Here is a 24,795-nt window from a genome sequence, read left to right as displayed (position 1 = left end):
ATCGTATGACTTGTTCTTTTCAAAGTGAGATTGCTAAGTACATATGTTTCTGGAGTAGTATTGTAGATTTCTTGAGCATAAAAAGCGCAGGGTCTAGTTAGCCAACTGATTCATGTGCCTCTTCACTAGGATGCCTCACAGGCTTCAGATTCCCCAGTTTCCCTCAAAGAAAAAAATCAATATACTTCCTGTGCCATGCCATGATCAATAGTACCACTAGCCAAATAATTGCCTAAGCTAGAAGGAGAGACCTGGGAAGACAAACTCTGGATTTCACCCCCACATGTCTAGTAGTCAAGTTCTTTCATGTCTATGGAATACAGTATTCCTGCAATAGGTCCCATCCTCTCTGCCTCTGAGATAGTTTATGTTGTCATCATTTTTCATCAAGATTATGGCAATAGCTTCCTAACTAGTTTGTCATTATTAAAACCCTGACTTCCCTAGCAGTTACAAAACATCTGTCCGTGACAGATGTCCCCATACATAAAATCCTCCAGTGGTTGCCCATTCTCTTCATAATAAAATCCAAACTTCCTTAGCTTGATACACAGGCCTGTTATGTTCCGGCTCCTGCTTATCCTTACAGCTCCTGCCTTCCTCACATATTCTGGGTATATGCTCTTCCCCTTTCTCCTCTTCATCAAGGAAACTCCTGCCTAAGACAACTCTAGCATTTTCAAAAGCTTTCCCTGAAATCTGTATATTGTACTTTGCAATTGTTAATATGTGGTAAACTCAATAAATGCTTGTGTTAAGGGCAGGGTTATGTTATTTATTATTGTATCTGTGGTTTAGCACTATCTGATAAGAGGTGGTATTGATGGATAAATGAAGAATACATTAAAGGATATATGAATATTATGCTGAGGAGGAGGGTCCTTTTTGCATCTGTTAGATAGAAGTGTAGATAACACATATCACAAAGGCTATGGTAAAAATTCCTTTTATAGTGTCAGGGTGTTAAGCCTGGATGACTTGGGTAATGGTGGGGGTCAAACTGCCGAAAATACTGTGCATTAAACATTGTCCACTGCTTTAAAACTAGACACTTGACATTTTGCATCAGACATTTTCCATGGGGGCATTTTGTTGCATCCTAAAAAAGTAACCAGCCAATGCTCAGCTTTTTTATTATCAAGTAATGTGTGTAAGCAACTTCACCCAGTCCCTAAGCCACATCCCTCCTTGAGCCTCTCCTTGCCTCTTCCCCATGCCCTACTCTACCCCATCATCAGGGATAAAGCTCTAAGATAGAGTGGGGCTCCTTGGATGTCTACTACATGTATTATTTGGTAATAAAAGCAATGCTTTTACATTTTAGCAAAATTGTTTAAGGGCACTGAACTTTTCAAAATGTCCTGCTTTGTTTTAAGTTTTGGTGAGTATAGTAGGTCACAATGAGTTTTCCCTTCATTTGACCTCTTTTCTTCCTTAACAGTATCACTGGGTAGGAAGGACTAGGCAGGAGGGATGGACATTTGGGTGCAGAGGAGATGAGGGTGGAGCCCCCAGACTTCTTCCTGACCTCTCAGTCTTGTCTTTCTCCCAATGCCTGGGAAAGGCTGGAGCTGCCCGCTACTTCTAGGCCCAGGAGGAAGAAGAGACTGTACAGTGGCTAATTTGTCCCTCATTTGGGGTCTGAAAGGGGAACAGAGTCATTATCACTATGGAGCAGCCATGAAATGGACTCCTTATCCTTATTTAAGAGAAAGGGACATGCGAATTCACTTCCACTAATTTTATAAAGTCAAGGTTTGTGTCCTGTTTCTATTTGTACTCTTTAATCATCTAGTATAATTCCTTTATTATGATAGATACTTAAGAACCATTTCTTAAATCAAGGAGAAAAAAACATGAAAAAATTGTGACTGCCTGACTTTCACCATTGTACTTCTGACTCTCATAAATCTAAACACTTAGGATAAGAATGCCATGAATCATTAAAATACACATAATCCAAAATTTTAACTTGGGTAAATAAAAGTGATTTTTCTTTTACTAAAGCAAACCTGACAACAGAGCAACTAACAAAAGTCATTGGTTTTAAATTCATTTTTTAAATTGTTTCCTTATTATTCTGTAGTTCAGTGGCCCATTTTTCCCATCCGTTCTTATTTTCTAGTAACAAACTCAACAATAACAATAACAAGGTTTCATTTTTTATGGCTAAATCATATTCCATTATGTATATACATCACTTCTTTATCCATTCATCTATTGATGTACACTTAGGTTGCTCCTGTACCTGAGCTGTTGTAAACAATGCTGCAATGAACATAAGGATACATGTCTTTTCAAAATAGTGTTTTGTATTTCTTTAGATCAATACCTAGAAGTGGAATTCCTGGGTCCTTCTTTGTCTCTTATAGATTTTTTTTTAAGTAAAAGGCTTTTTATTCCATGTTCATCTAGGTAATTTCTTCCCAAACCTAGTAGGCTTCTTAGCTCTGATTGCAATTAGTTCCATGTGCTAATAGCCACACTCAAAGTTTATCTTACATGTAATTTTCAGCCTGATATATTTTGTTTATAGGCTTTGTTTTAAAGTCTATTTTGTCTGGTATAAGTATTTGTTACACAGACTTTTTTTTCTTCGTTTCATTTTCAGGAAATAGCTTTTTTCATCCCTTTACTTTCACTATGTCTGTGTCTTTCAATCTGAAATGAGTCTCTTAGAAATAGCCACACACAGGTTTTTAAAGACTAGTTCCTGGGAAATCGGTGTCCAAAAATATTGTTGATACAGTTATGCATTACTATTCATTAAGTGAACAACATATTGCAAAATAAATCAATAACGATGAAGTAGCAATTGAAATTCATAACCAACCAATAATAACATTGAACACATATTCGTGTTTCATATATGCTAGTCTCTATTTATTCAAAGTACTTGACATAAAACAATTTACGTAATCCTCACAACAACCTTATGAGATAGGTGGTTTTATCAGTTCTATTTTACAGATGGCAAAAAAGGCACTCAGAGTAACCTGGACAGTGTCATATAGTTAGGAAGTAACAGAGCTGGGTCATAAGTTGGCAGTTTGACTCCAAATTCTTTATTCTTTTGTACTTTTTTGTCTAACCTTTCTAGCCCTTCTGAGGTTGCAGCTGATCTGAGGTACAAAACAAACTCTTTTCTTAAATATTTCTACATGTATTGAGTGCGTAGGTTCAAGGTCATGACTAGCTGCATGTTTGTATGTGTTTAATGTTAAGCCATAACGTTTAAGCTGTGAGTTTGGTTATAACACATGACATAATAGAATATTACAGCCAAACGGAGTAAGGAGTTGACACTGTGAACCAAATGATAGGCACAGATAATGTGGCCAGGATCACCAGAAGATGGCCTATGTTTATATTCTACACAATTTTGAATATTGCAGAAATAAATGCTCAGACTATTTATATGCTGAATAGCAATGTGAAATAAGGCACAGAGTATTTATTAGAAACCTTGTAACGCATTTACTGTCAGAACAAATAAAAAGGTGTTTACAAATCTCTACAGATGTGCATAAGCCTTTACACCTGATACTTCATCAAACACAAATTGAAGGAAATTTTAATGACATAATACAGCTCCCTCGACAAGCAGAAAAAGAAAAAGATGTGTTAGGTACTATGCATCCAAAATGAGTCATTTATCAAAATATTTTTGCAAGTCTTGTGAAAAGTATTTATGCCTTGAGCATAGCAAAATTGTTTGTGATGACTGTTACAAATGTTTTGCAAAACCAGCCATTGAAGAGTCTGATTAATTAATAATTAAAGACATTTTTTGGCCCTGGCTGATGTGGCTGAGTGGATTGAGTACCAGCCTGTAAGCCAAAAGGGTTACTGGTTCAATTCCCAGTCAGGGCACATGCCTGGGTTGCAGGCCAGGTCTCCAGTGGGGGGCACGTGAGAGGCAACCACACATTGATGTTTCTCTCCTCTTTCTCCCTCCCTTCCCCTCTCTCTAAAAATAAATAAAATCTTTTTTTACAAAAAAAACCCTTTTTGAATTTTTAGCAATATCCATGCTTCCATTATTTGAAAATAAAAAATTTTATTTTTTAATATTTTATTTTTATTTATTTTTAGAGTGGAAGGGAGTGAGAATGAGAGGGAAAGAAACATCAGTGTGTGGTTGCCTCTCACACAGCCCCCATTGGGGACCTGGCCTGCAACCCAGGCATGTGTCCTGACTGGGGATTGAACCAGTGACCCTTTGCTTCACAGGCCAGTGCTCAATCCATTGATCCACACCAGCCAGGGCATATTCTTTATGTTTTTATATTTCTTTGTTTAATAATTTCTAGGTTTTAAGTGAAAATAAATAAAAATTGTGTATTATATAAATATAATGAATCCATATTTGCAGTGCTTTCAATTTTTTTTCCACATTTCAGCACACACTAGTAATGAATGTTATGTCTTGGATACATGTGACCTATGTTGTAATTTTTTTGGCCGAGATCTCTGCAGGACTAGACTCAAGGGCTAGATCTTGCACTAAGTGGTCTACAAGTCCTTATATAATCTGGCCCCTCTGTTGTCTCTCTGACCTCATCTCCTGCTACATTCCCTCCACTCCAGCTACACTGGTTTCCTTGTGTTTCTGAAACTTGCTCTTGCCTCCTGGCCTTTGCACTTGTTCTTTCCCATATTTTGGATGCCTGCTACTCCACCCACATAGGGGAATGACTCACTCCTTCACCCTATTTATGTCTGCTCAGATGTTACTTAGGTCTTTCCTGACCGTCCTAAGTTACAGTCTCCCTATACTTCTCCCTCTGCTCTGCTTATTCTTCTCTGAAGACTGTTCAGTCTGAAACATTATTCTTCCATATGTGTTATTTTCCCATATTTCATCAGATCTAAGACGACATCAAGTGTATCCCAAAAAGAAAAACCCAGCCAAGTTGTAAGAAGCCATCTTCCTACAGATGTATCTAAATTTCAGGTTTTACTCACATACCAGAGGGAAGAAGGATGGTGAGGGGACCAAGTATATGGTGACAGAAGAGGAACTGACTTTGGGTGGTGGGCACACAATGCACTGTACAGATGATGTATCATAGAAATGTACACTTGAAAACTATACAATTTTATTAACCAATGTCACCCCGATAAATTTAATTAATAAAAAATACATTTCAAGTTTTATAAAATGTGAAAAAATGTTCATTATAAAATTAATGGAATATAGTGTATGTTTTACTTCTTTCTTGTTTATTGTCTCTTTCTCTGCCACTACCAGAATGTAAACTCACAAGGGCAGAGATTTTAGTACTTTTGTAAATTGCATTATCCTCAGGGCTTGGCAAAGTATGCAACACATAGTAAGCACTTGGTAACTTTAGTGGATGAATGAATTCCCCAAAGGAGGAAATTCTCACCTTTGACTGTGCACATGAGAACAGAAATTCTGCAGTGTTGCTAAGCATCTCATGGCAGCCAGACTCCCCAAACGGAGGTTGAGTTAGGCTCCTCAGAAAATGTTATTACCTAATTTCAGTTTATGAATATTTTGTTGGTCTTCAGTGATCAGCTCAGTAATTAACATTTGGTCATATGTAAAGATAAATGACTGTAGAAGAAAGAACTTAAATTTTTAGGATCAGATTACCACCCATTGGGAGAGCCATCTCAACCTTCCAGGGGGCAGCTCACCTTGGTTTGAAAGTCATTACACTTATGCAATGGTTCTTTTCTCTTCCGCCTCCTTATTTATTTATTTTTAGAGAGAGAGTAAAGGAGAGAGAAAGAGAGGGAGAGAAACATCAATGCGTGGTTGCCTCTTGTGTCCCCCCCCACTGGACACCTGGCTGCAACCAAGGCATGTGCCCTGACTGGGAATTGAACCAGTGACCCTTTGGTTCACAGGCCAACACTCAATCCACTGAGCCACACCAACCAGGACACCAGCCAGGGCCTCTTCCTTCTTTTTAAGACAGCTTAAAATAAAAAGTACAAAAGGGTATATAGCGAAGAGTCTCCCTTCTATTCCTTGGCACCAAGGTAATTAATATAAACAATTCTTGTTTATTTTTCCAGACATACATAGATGCATATATAATCTCTCTTAAAAAAATAAATGTAGCACATTGCACACACAGTTCTACACCTTACTCTTTTTTTTAAGATTTTATTTATTTATTTTTAGAGAGAGGAGAAGGGAGGGGAAAGAGAGGAAGAGGAACATCAGTGAGTACTTGCCTCTTGTATACCCCCTACCGGGGACCTGGCCCACAACCTAGGCATGTGCCCTGACTGGGAATCAAACCCATGACCCTTTAGTTTACAGGCCTGTGCTCAATCCACTGAGCTATACCAGCCAGGGCTACACCTTACTTTTTTCTGTTTAATGTATCTTGAAAATTGCACCATACAAAAAGTGCTATTTCTTGTTGTATTCTGTAAAGTGCTTTTCATTTTTTTTAATTGACTTTATTGGGTCAACACTGGTTAATAAAATTATACAGGCTTCAGGTGCACAGTTCTACAACACATCATCTGTTCACTGTATTGTGTGTTCACCGCACCAAGTCAAGTCTCTGTCCATCACCATTTTTTCCCAAAATATTTTTTAAAGTCCCAGACGTTTTTGGGGAAGGAGAGTACAAGAAAGAGGGTTCTGCCGCCTTGCCCTCCATCCTGCTTTATTTGATTGATTTAATTTGTTTATGCTTCCTATTTCATTTGAAAAGTTTCAGAGGCTAAAATGTTAGCCACCTGCCTTAGGAGATATGAAATGTGACCAAGGCAAGGACTTGGAAAAGGCAAGTCACTCTCACGTGCTGTAGACTGCTCTGCCTGTTTCGAAAGGTACAGTAATAGTATTCTCCTCATGTGGTTGTTAGGATTTGATCAGATGATAGCTTTAATGTGCCTAATACTTTAGTACTTGAAACATAGTTAAGTATACACTAAATGTTAGAGCGGTGGCCCAGACCATTGTTAGTGTATATCATCCATTTCTTAACAACTGAGTATTTAAAAATATTACCCCATAATGGTACTCAACTCAAACTTCATTGGCTCATGTTCCTGAAAATCTGTTACTTCATTACGGCTTAATCTGGGACATCAAAACAATCTCTCCAGGATCTGGGCTTTCTCTGTTTTTAGACTCTGCTCGTTTTATTGGTTTCTCAGGCTCCATACAAGGGCAAGATGGCTTTCAGTACATGTAGTCCTAAAATCTTCCAGGTACAAGTTCATTAAGAAAATCTAACTTCTCTCCTTAGAGTCCCAGCAAAAGTCTCCTTACTTATTGGATCTGATTCGGTCTTTGGCCCTGTGTTGGGCCAATTCCTTTAGTCCAGTGTGTGAGATGCTCTGATTGACTTTGATTCACACTCCCACCTCAGAGCAAGCAGTGGGAATCCTCGCCTCACCTCAAAGGACGTGGCATAAAAACAGGGCACTTTGTTCAGAGAAAAGCTGGAATACTGTGCCAAGAGAAAGTTTATCAGGATAGAAAAAACAACAGATGCTCGCTATATCCCCTAATGGATTTGACTGCTGGCCAGTTTTTTTGAAAAATATGTTTCTAGCCATGCTTCTAGCATATTGCTAGCATCAGTTCTGTTGCTCTGCAAAAGGTTCAAAAGAGCATGTTGCAGTATTTAACAGAAGTACTTTTTATATTGCTTCATATTTACATCTGCAAGCAAAGCTGTATCTACACCCTTTTTGAGAAAGTACAGTCCAGTTTTGTTTTCACTCTTAAGAAAATAGAATAAACAGCCCTGGCTGGTGTGGCTCATTGGATTGAGTGCTGGCCTGTGAACCAAAGCGTCGCTGGTTCAATTCCCAGTCAGAGCACATGCCTTGGGTTGCGGGCATGCGAGGGGCAACCACACATAGATATTTCTTTCCCTCTCTTTCTCCCTCCATTCCCCTCTCTAAAAATAAATAAAATCATTTAAAAAGAAAAGAAAATAGAATAAACAAATTGCTTACTTATGAAACACCTAAATTAGGAAACCCCATTTTCAGTTTCAAAGAACTGTTTATAAAACTTCATTGAGGGACAGATTTTTCAGATCCAGACCCTGGCACTCTTGCCCCTTGTGGAGAATTTGAGGGTCACCTCTCCACACCCACTCTCTTTCTCCTCCCCCGTTGGCCAGCTGGACAGGCAGGTCCTGATTAGACAGAATGGGATTGAAGCTTTACTGTCCCATTCCACAACCAGACCACATCCTTTTTAGTTCACATCACTGGCTGATGCCAATATTCCATGGTCCAGCTTAAGACAGTTTATTATGTAGTCATTGCCACTTTCACCAGTAATCCATAGTCCCCAAACAAGGTGTAGCTGATCTATCTCATTTGCCTGAGTCTGTCGCCCAAGTAAGTATGGGTGGGGAGATGGGGTGGCAGGGAACTCTGTAAGTTGTCTCTTGAGATCAAGGTAGATTGGGCCTCATGGCCAGCAGGATGGTAGCTGCCTGGACGAGAACCTTCAAACCAGCCCACACTTCCATGCAACCCCTCACTTCCCAATTCTAGCTCTTTAATTGACTGTAAAGTGTTAGTGGCCTGCGATTGTGAACACACTACCCAGATGGTTGGAATGGGCTCAATGACTTGCAGGTAGTAGGTAGAGTGTCTAGAACTGGCATAGGCAGGTGGCTTGAGGAAAAAAGAGAGAGTTGAGTGTGAACATAATTCTCTGCCAGCAGCTCTGGAGTCCGTGGGCAGAGGAATGGAAGATGCGAAGGTCATGAGCACAGAGAGGCAAAACAGTCTTCCTTTTGCTCTGACAATTCTCTGATGCTGCTTGTCGAGGACGTCACAAACATCACGCTACTTGGGGGTAGTATAAAGAGCTAGAGGAACTCCAGCCTGCTCTCCCCACTGCCCTTTCCCCACTTCCAGTACCCGCATGCGCATATGGCCTTTCCAGGGCAGGGCCACCATCTCTGAGACCAAAGTGACCCAGACCCAAGTCCTAAAACTGTTCCCTCTCTCCCAGGTACGTGAATAGTGACTCCTAAATAGCTTCGTATCCAGCATCTCAATAGGTCTTGCCACAGCCTTGTCTCCTTCCTGGCAGGGTGTTGCCATCTAGGTCTGGTTCTGGTGTCTGGATCAGAGCAAAATGACTATATTGGTGTCTCGATACTAATTTCATGGTATAAATACCAAAATCTTTGTTTTTTCAAAGCTCAGAATTCATACCATTTAAAACAAATCAGTGATACAGCATATTAAACACATTTCATTTTAACAGAAATTGGCCATTTCAAATTCTGCCATGTCCTTTAACTTCAGAAGAGCTGCACGTTTGATGGTTTTGATCCAGGCCAGATTCAGTGCCTTCCTGCACCTTTAGCTCCTTTGCCTGGAGCTTTACAGAACCTTGGCCTCCGGGTAAGCTGCTTAGCTCTGGCCAGAGGGCAGGGTTCCCTGTTTTTTTGTGCCTATCTGGGAAGGATGGTCTTTTCTGTTGGCTAACTCCTGTCTTCCCCAGCAGAATGAGCTGCTTTGTTCCTAGAGAACCGATCTTTCTTTCTTTTCTTTTTAAAATTTATTTATTCTTAGAGGGGAACAGTGGGAGAAAGAGAGGGAGAGAAAGATCAATGTGCTAGAGAAACATCCATTGGTTGCCTTTGGCACACCCCCATTGGGGACCTGACCCACAACCCAGGCATGTGCCCTGACCAGGAAGTGAGCCTCAACCTTTTGCTTCGTGGGATGACACCCAACCAACTGAACTGCACTGGTTAGGACCATAGAGAGCCTTTCTAACAGGACCCATGCTTAGCCCCTCCCTCTTTTTTTGAGGTGGAGGGATAGGTAAATGGGGAGACTGGGGAGGGTAGATGGAGTTACAGGAACTGATAAAGAGAAAGTTTTAGGACTTCTATGAAGTAGAGGCAAAAAAGAAGAAGGAGAGAGTGGCAAGAGAGATACAAGAAACTGAATGAAACTGCTGACTAATATCTGCAGCTCTAGCGTATTACATGCACATTAATGCAGGGTTTTTTCCCCCCTGGTACTTAAAAATAGCTCAGTATAGCAGAATACTGAAAACAGATGTACTTGGTTTCTTGAACAACTGATTCAGCAAACATTTGAACCTCTGTCCTCTGCCAGGCTTTGCTGTGGGTACTCTCTTGCGTGTAATCTCATTCTGGAGTGCTAAAAAGTCTTACTCTTATTTCAAAGACAGAGGCCTGGGCTTCAGCATGCTGTAGAATAGGAAGACATGTTTTGTTTGCAAAGCTCGACAGACCTGGGTCTTCATTTTAGTTCAGCCACTTTTGGACTGTGTAGCCCTGGGCAAATTACTTAACTTGCCTGTGCCAGTTGGGATTTTCATGCCTTGCAACAGAAAATCAGTGTCTTAAATTAAGAGGTAGGCAGTGCAGGCCTGATACAGAGGCTCTAATTTGCCAGTTTAGGATCTAAGTTGAAATCTTTCTGCTCAGACATCCTTGGCTTGAAGCTTTCATCTTTGAGGTTACCAGCCAGCCACTTCATCTCCAGCATTGCATCCTTATTCTGGACAGGAAGAAGGGCACAAGGAAAGGGCAAAGTTATCTATCAGCTGTCACCCATCTCCCACTCTTTTATTTTGAACTAATTTCAGAATTGCAGAAAGGTTGGAAAAATTATATAAAGAATTTTCATACACTCTTCATCCAGATTTTTCAGATGTTTCACCCAATTACTTTATCATTTTTCTTCTCTAAATATATACATTTCCCCGCTGAACTATCTGAAGAATTGGTATGCATGATCCCCCTTTCACCCCTCAAATACTTGTGTTTTATTCCTAATAGCAAAAGCATTTTCTTAAATAATGTAGTACAATAATCAAAACCAGGAAATTAATACTGAAAACATTGCAATTACCTAATCTACAGACCTTATTCAAATCTTGTGAGTAGTCCTACTAATTTCCTTTTTGAGAAAAAAATTTTTTTCTGGTCCAATATCAAATCCAGGATGACACATTGCATTTAGATGTTATGTCTCTTCATTTGCCTTTGATCTGGAACAGTTCCTCTGTCTTTCTTTGTCTTTCATGGTTTTGATATTTTGGAGAGTACAAGATAGGTCAGCTGTTTTGTAGAGTATCCCTCAATTGGGGTTTGTCTGATCTTGCTTCATGATTAGGGTCGGATTGTGCATCTTTGGCAGGAGTATCACAGAAGTGCTATCCTTCTCACTGCATCATCTTGGGAGGTACATAACATCTTTGTCCCATTATCAGTGATACTAATTTTGATCATCTGTTTAGGATGTTATCTGCCAAACTTCTCCACTGTACAGTTTGTAATGAATAAGTATTATGTGGGGACATGCTTTAATACTGATAAATATACTATATCTCATCAAACTGTCAGCTTCCTGCATTAGCATTTATTGCTATTCTTGCCTGAATCATTGGTGATTGCCAGTCTGCCTCAAAGCTTTTTTTTTTTGTATAAATAGCTTTCCAGAAAGCTTCATCTTTCGATTTCCACTTGTTTTGTTAAGAACTGTGTCCAGCCTTAGCTGCAAGACTGCCTGTCAAATACATTATTATATTGTTTTGTTTTGGAATGGGTATGTTGCCCCCCACAAGAAAACTGGGGTTCTCTTAGTAAAGAGAAGAAAATAAACTTGGTAAGCAACTTGCCAACCCACTCACTAGTATCAGTATGATTAAATTAAATAATGTTTGTAAAACATCTACCAAGGAGCCTGTAACACAGTTGATACTTAAAAATATCCCCACATTGATGTTTCTCTCCCTGTCTTCCTCCCTTCCTCTCTCTCTAAAGATAAATAAATAAAATCTAAAAAAGTATATATATATACAAATATAAATATATATATCCCTCCCCAACCTGTGGGAACTGGGTTTTGTTTGTTTGTTTGTTCATTTTTGATCACTTGTGGCCACATAGTTAGTAAATGACAAAATGGGTCTGTAAACCCTAGTCACTATACTGTAGTTTCCTTTGTTGGTTTTAGAAATTCTATATATTCTCTTAAATCTTTTGACATGTTTTCAGCTGTATGACTAAAACTATCTCTATACTGTAATAATGTACACATCAGTTTGTGGAATGACCCTATTTGCTAGATAAAGCCAGCATTATAACTATCTATAGTTGACTCAAATTTCTTTATATTCCGGCACAGTCCCCTCCATAAAGTCCAAGGAAGTTCTCTTTTGGGGAAATGACTGTTAATTCCTTCCAGGGATCATGATCTAGACAGATCTGGGAGGGGGAAATGGTCAGAGAATGACAACATTTGCTCAGGCTTACAAATAAACACAACTGCATGTTTCATTAATTATTTGTAGTTTAAAAATTATTTAACAGAGAGAAAGATTTATAAAAATCTTTTGTCTCATGCCAATGATAGGAATTGGAATTTTAAAATTCCCATATCACATAATCAGCATAAAAGAACATGAAATTTTAATATCAATTGGCAGTAAAATCTCACTTCATTTAACTGAGAGTTTTACCCTGAACATCATAGAATAATATCATCATGATGATATTAGTGACAGAAATTAAAAATTGAGACAGAAAAGTGATAAATCAGGATACAAAATTATGTATGCCAAATGATCATAGCTAAGGTTAAAATATATGTGTAGGAAGAAGCCTAGAGCAGGGGTGTCTCATTCATTTTCACCGGCGCCTGCATCAGCCTCACGGTTGCCTTCAATGGGCCGAATGTAATTTCAACTCCTTACAGTTAGGGAGTAGCTACATTTATACAGTCATAAAATTATTTCGGCCCTTTGAAGGCAACAGCAAGGCTGATGTGGCCCCCAGTGAAAATGAGTTTGACACCCCTGGCCTAGAAGGAAATGTAGTAAGATGAGCAGAGTGGTTATGTTTAGATGGAAGGATCTGGATGATGTTTTCTTCTTTCAACTGTTCCGTAATTAACACTGAGGAATTTTGTTTTAAACAAGCATGCCTTTAAAAAAAATCACAAATAATAAACCTAGAAAAGATATTAATTAGAAACAGTTTTGGAAGAGAAGCATCTGGAGCCCTAACAACCTATTAGTGTGCTTGCATGGAGAGACCCAAGGGGCTCCATATTGCTTGCCGCTGATGCCTGAATCTGAAATTTGTTTCATTACTTTGGTACTAGCTATTTTCCTCCCTCTCTCATTCTTTCATTCCTTTATTTCTTTTTCTCTTTTCTTCTTACTGTAAGATAGGAGATTATTTATTAGAAAGAGACAGTTTGAAACAGTAGAAAGGACATTATCCTTTAGAGCCAGACAGACTTGGATTTGAACCTTACCATCATTATGTAGTCATTCAACAAACATTAATTGAGCAGCTACTATGCCATGCACTGCCTTAGGCACTGGAGATTCAGCAAGGTTCTGGAGATTTTTTTCTAATGGTCTTTGTGAAACTTATATTCCCTAGTGAGGGAAGGCAGGTGATTTAGGAGGTCCTAGAAAGACCCTTGAATCGAAAATTAGCTGCTGAACCAGACAGTTACAACACATAAAATTATGTTGTAAAGAACTTAGCTTTTTTGGGTCAGCATATCTCAGGAGCTAAATGAGAGCCATGCTTTGCAAGAATAAACTTAAAAAAAAGATTTTATTTATTTATTTTTTAGAGAGAGGGGAAGGGAAGAAGAAAGAGAGGGAGAGAAATATCAGTGTGTGGTTGCCTCTCATGAACCCCTCACTGGGGACATGGTCCGCAACTCAGGTATGTGCCCTGACTGGGAATCGAACCTACAACCTTTTGGTTTGCAGGCCTACACTCAATTCACTGAGCTACACCAACCAGGGCGTGAATAAATATTTCAATTGAAGAGAGTCATATTAGGCACTATCCAGATGGGGTAGACTTGAGTGGATTTTGGCAGTAGGAGAGCCCTATGGCAAGAGGTAATTTAAGAAGGGCAAGAAAAATGAAAAATAACAGTAGTAGGGTTCTGGGAGCAAATTTCACCCTTAACATGTGAGTTTGTCTTGGGGAAAGATCCAGAAGTCTTCCATGGTTTAGGTACCACTATTCCTCCTTCCCTTCATAACCAGAGTTTTTTGAAAGAGCACCTTAGAACCAGGACGTTCCTGAGAGATACATCTGTGGCCTTCCCAGATCCCTAACATTGTCAAATACTCCTGGAGTGTGCCATCTCTCTCACAAAATGTGCAAGATGTAAATAAATGCATAAATGCACACCCACATCCAAACATATAAATAAATAGTAAGTAAGAATTAGTTACCGCCCCATTGAGGTACCTACACAGGCCCTCCGCTCACTCAGTAGCATGCTTCTTGATCACGTTTTTAAATGATGGTTCACTATCTGCCAGAGACCTCGGGGTCTCTGAAAATAAAATTTAAAATGTGTAGATGGTGAGGTTTTACTGTCATTTATACTTGCATGTTGTCTATATCCTACATCCTCCCTTTGGTTCACCCTTCACCTTAACCACAGTGGTGCCTCTATTTCTTTTATTCTGAAATTACATTATTTAAGGTTGTGCAGAAGTTCTGTGAGACTGTAAGGCATCTCCTGTTTAAAGAAACAGAAAATCTTACAGAATAACTCAGGGAAAGAAGGGTCTATTGTAAGGACATAAGGGGAATCGTCAAGAAAATCTTCGGGAAGCACAGCCCAGCCTCATAAAAACTGAATTACATGCAGGTACAGTGTGTGTGGTAGGAGACGTTTCATAGTCTCATCTTTGCTTTTTCATGAGTCTAATTCATTCTCTTGTTTCTCTCTGTGACCTGCTTTCTCTGCCGACTCACAGCCTTCCTGATGCCAAGGTTGCAAGTGGCTTTGGCTTATCATTGCCCAGACCCCAGCTTAAGCTCCTCATAGCCTCACACAGCTCAGCTCCCTGGAACTGACTCAAGATGACTCTGGGAATCTAATTGGCTCAGCTTGAGTCAGGTGTCCATTCTGGCCCGGTTACAAGCTGGGCTTAGTAAATGTTGCCTCATTATTATTGCCCGTGTTCTCCTTTATTTTGGCTTATGGAGTGTAAGAAGGGTCGAAGGACAGGAGATTTGGTGAATCCTATTGTGAAGACCCTTCAGAATATCCTATTTTACCTGACTGTAGTGGTAGTTGGTATTATTTTATAACAACAATTACTACTGACAATTTTTTGTGCTAAGCACTTGACATGTATCATCTCCATAACTCTCAACTTTCCTTCTTTCATCCCCTTTATGTGGGAGGAAACAACTGAAGGGAAGTAGTTCAGTAACTTGCCAAAGTCACAAGCTCAGTGACTGGGATTTGATCTGAGATTTCTCAGAGCATGTGCCCTCTCCTGCTTTCCACACCAATCCATAGTCATGCCATTGGCTGCTTCTGACAACTGCCATAGCTTTTCCCAGCTGAGCTGCCTCACTTTGAAGTACTTAATTTGTAAGACAAGGAACACCTACCAATGTGTTACAGAGGTCTACCCAGTAACAGTGTTTTCCAGTTGCTTCTCATGTGTGACAAAGGTGTGAACTTGCCTGAACAAATGGAGACACGGAGCGGCTGCCATCTTGGTTTCTTACGTGGAGTCATCTAGCATCCATCAGGAAGCGGTCCAAGCACTTTGCCATTTATATAAGCTATCATTAGTGTTCAGTAATAGCTTAGTACTTAGTACCTGGCACAGTACCTATGTATGTAGTGAGATGTACAATAAGCTTTAAGCTTTTTTGTTTTTCCATTAAACCTAACTAGTCAACTTTAGCCTATCTCCTCTCATAAAATTGAAGCCAACGGTCATCAGAGCTATTTTGTTACTACCCAAGTGTCTTTGTCCTTTTGAGCCACTATGACAGAATACCATAGACTAGGTGACTTATAAACAACAGACAGTTATTTCTCACAGTTCTGGAGGCTGGAGACCTATGGTCAAGGCATAGGCAGAATCACTGGTGGAACCCACTTCCTGGTTCATATACTGCTGTCTTCTTACTGGGTCCTCACATGGTGGAAGGGACAGGAGAGGCTTCTTGGGCCTCCTTTATAAAGGCATTAATCCCATTTGGAGCCTTTGTGACCTAATAACCTCCCAAAGGCTCCCCCTAAAGTACCACCACATTGGGTGTTAGCATTTCAACGTAGAAATTTGGGAGGACACGAATATTCAAACTATTGCACCAACTTAGAGCTGAAGGTGAGTTGATGGAGTTAAAAGTAATTGTGATTAACAGGTTAGCAACCCTAGCAATATCTGTTAAAATAATGAAACTTTTAAAATAAAAATGAGCCTTTAAACTTAAATAAGGAGATTCAAGTAGAGAGGATCAAGTTGATCATAATCTGTTCTCCAAGAGATGTACCTTCTTAGGTCTCTCCAGCATGTTGGCCTCTTGAGGGCACTGTTTCCTTTTCACGGCTGTGGATCATTCACTACTGGCTTCTAATCAAGTCTACAGCTGAGCCTAACTAAAGTTGGGTTCTATCTGCAGGATACTGCAGTGCATTACACACTCAGAGTGAGAGTTACGTGAATCTAGATAATCCGTTTTATAAGGAAAGCTTATTGAGTCTCAGCTTGCAGCTTGCTGGGGGTCCTGTTTTCCTAGCTCTTGATCTACTGATGCAGATTTGTCCCTCTGCACTCCCTACATCCAGGAATCATTTACCAGGCTTGGTACTAGGGGGCTGGAACAAAATGGAAGGTCCTTTCTCAGAAATAAGCCCAGTGAGGGAGAGGGGTAGTCATCTAGATTGCTCAAGACCAGCCTGATAGGCAGGGCAAAGGACAGGTTCTGACAACCTTCCTAAGACCCAGTCTCACAGTGCCTGGTTTTCTGGTTTGAAATTTACGATACTTCCCTGCAAACAATGCCTTTCCCCCAGGAGGGAGTAGTCATTTCAGGATATAGCACATCCCTAACTCCTTCATACAACATCAAAATTATAACTAAAGTATAAAACAACTCTCACTCAACCCTCGGAAATCGAGTTGAATGGAAGACTACAGAAATAAAAACCATATCCATTCAGACTGGTAGGAGGGTCACAGACATGGAACGAGCTGGCTCTACACCCACATTTGGTGGAAAAAAAATTCAGGAGGGACATCTTGGGAACAAGGGATCCCAGCCCTACAGCCCAGAGTTCCAGTGTCAGGAAGATAAGTTCCCACAACTGCTGTCTGCAAACACAAGCAGGGATTGAGTTGGTAGAAGAAACTGCTGGAGCCAGAAGCAGTTCCCCTTAAAAAAATCCACACACAGACTTACTCTCTCTGAGCTGTAGCACTGGGGTAACAGCTTGAAGGGCACCAGTGGTATACAGGGAGAAATTAAAGTGCCTGTCATCAAGGTGAGCAGAGTCCATTGTCCCTTTTTTGGGCCCTCCCCCCACAGAGCCAGCAAGCTAGTGCCATATCTGAGACTCCATCAACCAGGCTAACACACTTTGACAGGCCTTGCAGATCCCCAGAGGCTCTGCCACACCCAACTTACAGGCCCACCCAAGCCGCTTTTCCATATGAATAACTGGTCTTGGCTCCTGATGCACAACTTCCTAAATCCTCTCAAACAAGCAACAGCTGGCCTCAGTGAGCCCCAGGCTTGACATTAGCTGCAGCCAACCTAGGTAGCTTCACAGTTTGGCTTTGCCTGGGAATTTCCAAGCTCAGCCCAAGTAGCAGCTGTCTCAGATTGATTTATGGCTCAGGCAGGATAGCCGTGGGCAAAACACAAGTGGGGGCAGTCCTTGGCCTGCACAACCCAGGAAACCCCAGGGCGAGTGCACCCAGTGAATGACTACAGACCACATCACAGCACCACCAACTTGCCTCTGTGCAGCTGATCTGCCACTGAGGGTAGAGGTTGGTGGTCAATGGTCACAGCCAATCCTTGTAGCTGACTGGCCTGGGTAGATCCCTCCCATTGACCTGGCAGCAACCAGCAACCAAGGCTCAACTACAAGAGGAGGGTGTACTCAGCCCACACCAAGGGTGCACCTTGAGTACCCAGCTTGAGTGATAGGGGAGGCTGTGCCACTGGACCCTAAGGGACACATACTACATTAGACCACACTACCAAGACATTTGGTGAAAAGCAGCTCTACTTAATACATAAAAACAAATACAGGGAGGCTACCAAAATGAGGAGACAAAGAAACATGCCCAAAGGAAAGAACAGAACAAAACTCCAGAAAAAGAGCTAAACGAGATGAAGATAAACAATCTAGTAGATGCAGACTTCAAAACACTTTTTATAAGGATGCTCAAGGAACTTAGTGAGGACCTCACCAGCAAAAAAGATCAAGTCAGAAATGAAAGATATACTTGAAATAATTGAAATAAAGAACAGTTTACAGGAAAACAGCAGTAGAGTGGATTAAGCCGAGAATCAAACAAACTGTCACAGGTGGGCACAGGTAACCAGGTTCTTCGTGATCGGGACAAAGAATTGAACCGAACACCCAGAGTTCATAGAAGAGAACATGGGAGCAGGCCAACTCCAAGCAGAGATTGACCTTATGGGCTAGAGGGACTTTATGCTTATAGGGCGGATCCTTCCTGGCTAGTTTGGTGGGCTTTTACTGAGTATATACAAGTAGTTGCATCACTTTAAAGCTACTGCGCATGTGGTTTCCATGATCCTCTCCGATTGGCCACCAGGGAAGAGGGACCCACAATGCTACCGATTGACCCCCGTTTCTCCTGGGGTCCTCCTGTACTAGGTTCACCTTTCCCTAAGCCAGAGAATTATAGCTCTCCATGCTAGAGATTGGTGGAAAAGAAAAGAGTTATTTATTCAAGTTATACAGACTAAAAGTAATGACAATGTCTTTGTTAAAATCCCAAAGTCCCTTGAAACACCCACAAACACACACAGTCCTTCCTTCCCCCCTTTGCCCAGTCTGGGGTACCGTATCTCAGGAGAAGAAATAGAAGTCCATGGCTTAGGCAGCTCTCGGTTTTCCCTAGTAATTTGTGCTCAGCTGGCAGGCCTTCCTTAGTTCTCAGCACCATTGGTTGTGTTGCCAGGATCTCCAGCTAAAGCCTCGTGGTGATTCTTCTCATGGCTGCTGGGGTGGGGGCGGGGGTGATCCCCCTTTCTGGGGAGTGACGGCAGCAGCAGCAGCAGGAGCAGCACCGAGAGGGCCAGCTCGGAGCTCATTGTGTCCTGGCCAGAGCAGGTGACTGCAAGATTGGCTGAGCCCGAGCAGTGAGAGCGCGGGCGCAGTGTGCGGAGGCCTGGCGGTGGCTGTGGCAGCCGGGCAGTGACCTGGTGCTCCCAAGTCACTTACTGGTGGCCCCTTCTCGCGGCTGCAGCTGCAGAGCCGGCTGGGGCTTGGAGCCAGGCAATAGAGGCTGCATGGCTCCTGCATGGCTGCGGGAGTCCCCACTCTGCTAAAGCCGCGTGTCTCTCTCCTCAGTGGCTGCGATCCTCCCTGCACTGCCACAGCTGCATGGTTCTCTCCTCAATGACTGCCATGCCTGAGTTTAAATCCCCGCGCCAATCTTCCTCTGCAGCCCCATTTCCAACTCCTCCCACACTCGGCCTCACATGCCAGAACTCATATCCTTCCAGCTTCACTGGGCTGCCATCACGAGTCTGGGCAGGCGTGGCCCTATGTCCTGGAGCCAATCTTCTCTGAGCTCCCACGCAGGTGCTGTAACTCAGGGGACCTGCCCCCCAGTTACATCTTGGCGCAGAAGTTACTTCCATTCCCTTGGCTCAGAGCTGATCACAGCTATTTAACATATCTATGCAACCAGCCAAAGGTTATAGATATGCTAAATGACCATGCCAGAGGGTAGCTGCAAGGCTGTTGCTATGCAAAACAGCTCTCAATGGCTCTGCTCCATTTGTCCCTTCCCCTGGGGTGGAGGTGAGGACATTCTATATATTTTTCTAATATCTCCTAGACACCTTGAGTTCTGAACTCAATTACAAATCCTTCTTTTGGGGACCCTTTGCCTGCACCCTCCTACACAATGATTTGGAACATAAGGAAGCAAAAAACAACAACCAGCCCTGGCAGGTGTAGCTCAGTGGATTGAGTGTTGGCCTGTGAACCAAAAGGTCACTGGTTCAATTCCTGGTCAGGACACATGCCTGGTTTGTGGGCCGATTGATGTATCTTGCACACGTCGATGTTTTTGTCTCCCTCCTTTCCCCTCTCTCTATAAATAAGTAAATAAATTAAATCTTAAAAAAACAACAACAACCAACAACCAATCAGAACAACAAAAGGAAACAGTATCCAAAAAATGAGGATAGTATAAGCAGTCTCCAAGACAAGCTCAAGAAGTCCAACATTCGCATCATAGGACTGCCAGAAGGAGAAGAGAAAGAGCAAGAAATTGGAAATCTATTTGAAAAAATAATGAAGGGAAAATTCTATGATTTGGTGAAGGAAATAAACATGCAAGTCCAGGAAGCACAGAGAATCCTAATTATAATGGATACAAAGAGGCCCACTCCAAGACACATCATAATTAAAATGCCAAATGTTAAATAAAGATAAAGAGAGAATCTTAAAAGCAGCAAGAGAAAAGAAGTTAGTTGCCTACAGGAGAGTTTCCATAAGGCTGTCAGCTGATTTCTCAAAAGAAACTTTGCAGGCTAGAAGGGATTGGCAAGAAATACTCAAAGTCATGAAAAGCAGCAACCTCCAGCCAAGATTGCTCTACCCAGCAAAGCTATCATTTAGAATCGATAGGCAGATAAAGAGCTTCCCAGACAAGAAAAAAGGAGTTCATCATCACCAAACCATTATTACATGAAATGTTAAAGGTACTTATTTAAAAAGAAGACCAACACTATGAACAGTAAAGTGGCAAAAATACATATCTATCAACAATTGAATCTAAAAAACAAACTAAGCAAACAAGAAGAACAGAGACAGAATCATGGATACAGAGAGCATTTTGGTGGTTGCTAGATGAGAGGGGGTGAAAGGGAATGAGTGAAGAGGTGAGGGGATAAGAAGTACAAACAGGTAGTAGCAGATAGGCCTTGGGGATGCAAAGTACAGAATAGGAAATGGAGCAGCCAAAGAACTTAGAACACATGACCCACGGACATGAGCAATGGTGTGGGGACTGCCTGAGGGAGTGGGGGATGCTGTGTGGAGGAGAGCAAAGGGGGAACAATCAGGACAACTTTAATAGCATAATCAATAAAATAACAAAAAATTTAAATAATGAAAATTTAAGTAATGAATACTTAATATTGAATAATAGGTTCTATATTCATTAAGTCCTATTTTGCTTTATAGTTACCATAACATTGGAAAAATAAAGTTGATTTTAATTTTATAAGATTTATATTTGACAAGGTGAAGGCCCAATTGAAACCCAGAAAGCTGCTGCTTGTGCTGTCACTTGCCAAACCCAATGAGCAGAGACAGCGATTGAATCTCTATGGGCGCTTTATTCAGATGCCCGAAATCTGTGAGGATGGTGGGTTTGTACCCTAACAAACCATTTTACAAATCCTTTTAAGCCAGCCTTTTTATAAGGGGGCAAAAGTTTAGGTAACGAGTTTGGAGTTGAGGGAAAAAGTTAATCAGAGAAAAGCTGCAACATTCTTTCATCTGTGTCTTTGGTGGTGGTCTTTATCTGTGTCTGGGTGGTGGGTTACAATGGCTCAGATCCTATCTTGATTGCTTGCAGACCTGAGGCAGGAAGGTGGAACTGCCTAATGTCTCCTGGAGTCAGGGTAGGTCATATCTTCAGTTTCTGGAACAATAGCTTTCACTTGCATTGATTACTGAGCTTATTAGGTACTACCTAAAATTTTCCAACATTTGAGTCCCCCATCACAATCAACATTTTTCTAAATTGATTTGTTACACCATAGGATTATAATTATGCTAACCAGTAATGATCCTTTACAGAAGAAATGTTAATGGCATCCTCATTCATCAATTTGATAATTGTCTTAAATGTAATAGATATCTCAGGTCCGTTCCTTCACGCTAACCTGGTTGTGAATGTGTAGGACCCCGGGGTCACATGTCATACACATACCTTTCAGTAGGCTCTGCTCTTTGGTTGTGAAGGTTGTTAGCTTTCAGTTCTCGTTGCTATGCAGAATAGTGCTTTGCCCTCTAATTCATGACTTGTGATCTAATGTGGACCTTCAGCTGTGGCCAACTTTTATGGAGCAGAGGCTGTGTTCCAGGCATTGTTCTAAGGACTTTGCATGTCTTAGCTAATATATCTCATATTAACTTATAACTGCCCTGTAGGGTAGGCAATGTAGGGTATCCCATACTATGGTCTTTTGGGCAAAGTCACACAGCTAGCAAGAGGCAGAGCTTGGGATTCACAACCAGTCTGTTTCCAGAGTGTACGGAACTAGACAAGAATATACAATAATGCCTCAATCACCAGCTTTGTTAGAATACCTGAAGTTTGAGAGTAAGTAGGATCGTAATAGAATTTCCAAAGGACTCACATCTGAATTAATTATATCTTGTTACATACATAATCTCTGAGACTGTTTCTTCATGTACAAGGTAGAAATAATAATAATAGGACTGACCTGATAGGACTGTTGTAAAGATAGAAATAAGTGACATGAGATGTGAGAATTAATATGAGATGTGTGTGCATTTTTGTATATGCCTGGATCACCTCTTATCCACGTGTGTCTCTGTGTGTGTGTAAAACCTTAAACAATGCCTGCCACCTAGCAAGTGCTCATTATTCTAAACACTATTCCTGTGTTCAATAAATGATAGATATTATTACTATTATCCATGAATTTTGACAGTGAAACTTTCTGATATCTACTGGTCTGTAGATATGGAGAAACTTGTACACTCATTCCTTCTTCATGGCCCTCTGCCACTGAGCTCTACTTCTGCCCTCTCTTTTTGATGCTCACTTAGCGGGCTCCTCGCAGCAGCTGCAGAACCTTTCCAGGGTGGGGCCTTTTCACCCCTTAGCTTCTGCGCCTCCTTTGCCCCCACTTTCCTCTACTCTTTCTCAGGGCACCCCTCTCCCTCAGGTTTAGTGCTCAAAAAATAAAAACTCTTTGGTTTTTCCAACCGGGTTACTCTGACCAGTACAGGTCTTTTGTTTTTAAAATAAACTTTGTAACTACTCTCTACAGGGTAACTGACTGGAGGTCATTCTCAGGAAAATGCATAACAAAGTACGTAATCTGGCTCTTATCTATAATCCCTGACTTCTGAAATTGTAATGGTAATATGGAATCCCCAGTTGCTTCTAGCTCTGTTTTTACTTTGGAGAATAAAACCAGTTTCCCTTGGGCTCTTGCTTTCTCTGGTTGGGTCTTTACCTCCTAGGTAGCCTGCAGGTGCAGCCCAGGCTTTTGTGAATGTTCTCTGTCCTTCAGTAAGCACTTTGCATCTCTGAGGAACTCCACATGGGATGTCATGCAGTTCAAAGTACCTGAGACCCTTCTCTCTGGGGATTATCCCCTCTGGGCATTTCCTTTCCAAGTTGGCTCTGAAGTTCAGGAGATCTCTGGGCGGGGCTAGAAGTAAAAAAAATAAAGATGTATAGAAAGATTACACAGGGCTTTGGATTTTTGCCCAAGATTCATAATTTATGAAGAGAAGCATTTGCCCTGGTTGGTGTGACTCAGTTGGTTGGATGTCATCCTGCAAACTGAAAGGTCTGAAAGATTCTTGGTCAGGGAACATGCCTTGGTTGTGGTTGCACATTAGGTCCCCAGTCAGGGTGCATGCAAGAGGCAACTGATGGATGCTTCTCTCTCACATTGATGTTTCTCTCCCTGTCTTTCTCCCTTCCTTCCCCTCTCTAGAATCAATTTTTAAAAAATAAAGGGGAAAAAACCCAGAAGGATTTACTCTGAGGTGGACAACAGACGTTGCCATAAAATGAAATTACATTTATGTTAAAATTATCTTTTAATAAAAGTCATAATAAGAAAATGATGTGACCTAGAGAACATCTTATAAATCAAATGATTAGCAAAAGGGAGGAAATTATGAATGAAAGGTAAGTTACTATGCCAGCTATCTAAGATCCTAAAGGAACTCCTTGCTGTCTGTTTTCCTCCAGCCCCTCTTTTGTCCTTGCTTCAGCCTGTGCGGTATTTTTAAGAAGAAAACCTCATCTGGTTTCTCTGTTGGCCAACACACCTCAGTACCTCCCTATCACCCTCAGGATAAAATTGAAAATGTTTGATTTTCAATGGCCTTTCACACTTCAAACTTTGCCTTGTTCCTTCCCTCCCCCCACCCTTGCTTCCCACCCCCCTCCTCTTTTAAAGTCTAGCTTCATTAAACATCTTTCAGTTCCTAAATATTCTTACTTCCAGGGGGTTGCCTCTGCGTACCCTCCACCTGGACCACCTCCCATCCACAAAGTTGGCTCCTACTCCCTCTTCAGTTTTTAATTTAGAAATCACCGCCCCCATCCACCAGAGTCTGGCGCTCCCATACACCTTTCCCATAGATTTTAGCTCACTGCGTTAATCTCAACTATTTGCTAATCTGTATACCCAGATAAATAGACCTCAGTCTTCAGGAGGCCAAGAACCCGGTTTCCCAGGCATACACACAGTTTAGTGTTTGGCCTTTGTACATACTTAGTAAATACCGCTGAATGAAAAGGATGGGGCAGGTGTTGGGGGATCAGTGAAAGCTGCATGATTGGTAAGTGCTGTGGATGCGGGGGGCTGACAGGTGGAGTCTTGTGGGTTGCTGGCTGCTCTCTCACACCATGTCACCCTGTCAGCTTGACTGAGTGCTGTCAGAGCCTGGTCCTCCTAATTGGTCCATAAATTGCTTGAAACTCTGGGAAACCAGCTTCTGTTAACCCAACTTTGCACTACCCTCCTTTGTTCATTTGTTAATATA

At 41.3% G+C, this 24,795-nt stretch overlaps 1 protein-coding gene across 1 annotated transcript in view; it reads left to right on the top strand.

Moving 5' to 3' along the window:
• Positions 1 to 24,795, top strand: part of G3BP2 (G3BP stress granule assembly factor 2) — an 84,051-nt gene that overhangs the window by 582 nt on the left and 58,674 nt on the right. The window lies entirely within an intron of this gene.

This window comes from Phyllostomus hastatus, unplaced genomic scaffold (genome assembly GCF_019186645.2).
Source record: "Phyllostomus hastatus isolate PE091 unplaced genomic scaffold, TTU_PhHast_1.1 phas_scaffold_1674, whole genome shotgun sequence".
NCBI classification, from domain to species: domain Eukaryota; kingdom Metazoa; phylum Chordata; class Mammalia; order Chiroptera; family Phyllostomidae; genus Phyllostomus; species Phyllostomus hastatus.
This window is presented reverse-complemented; position numbering and strand designations above follow the sequence as displayed.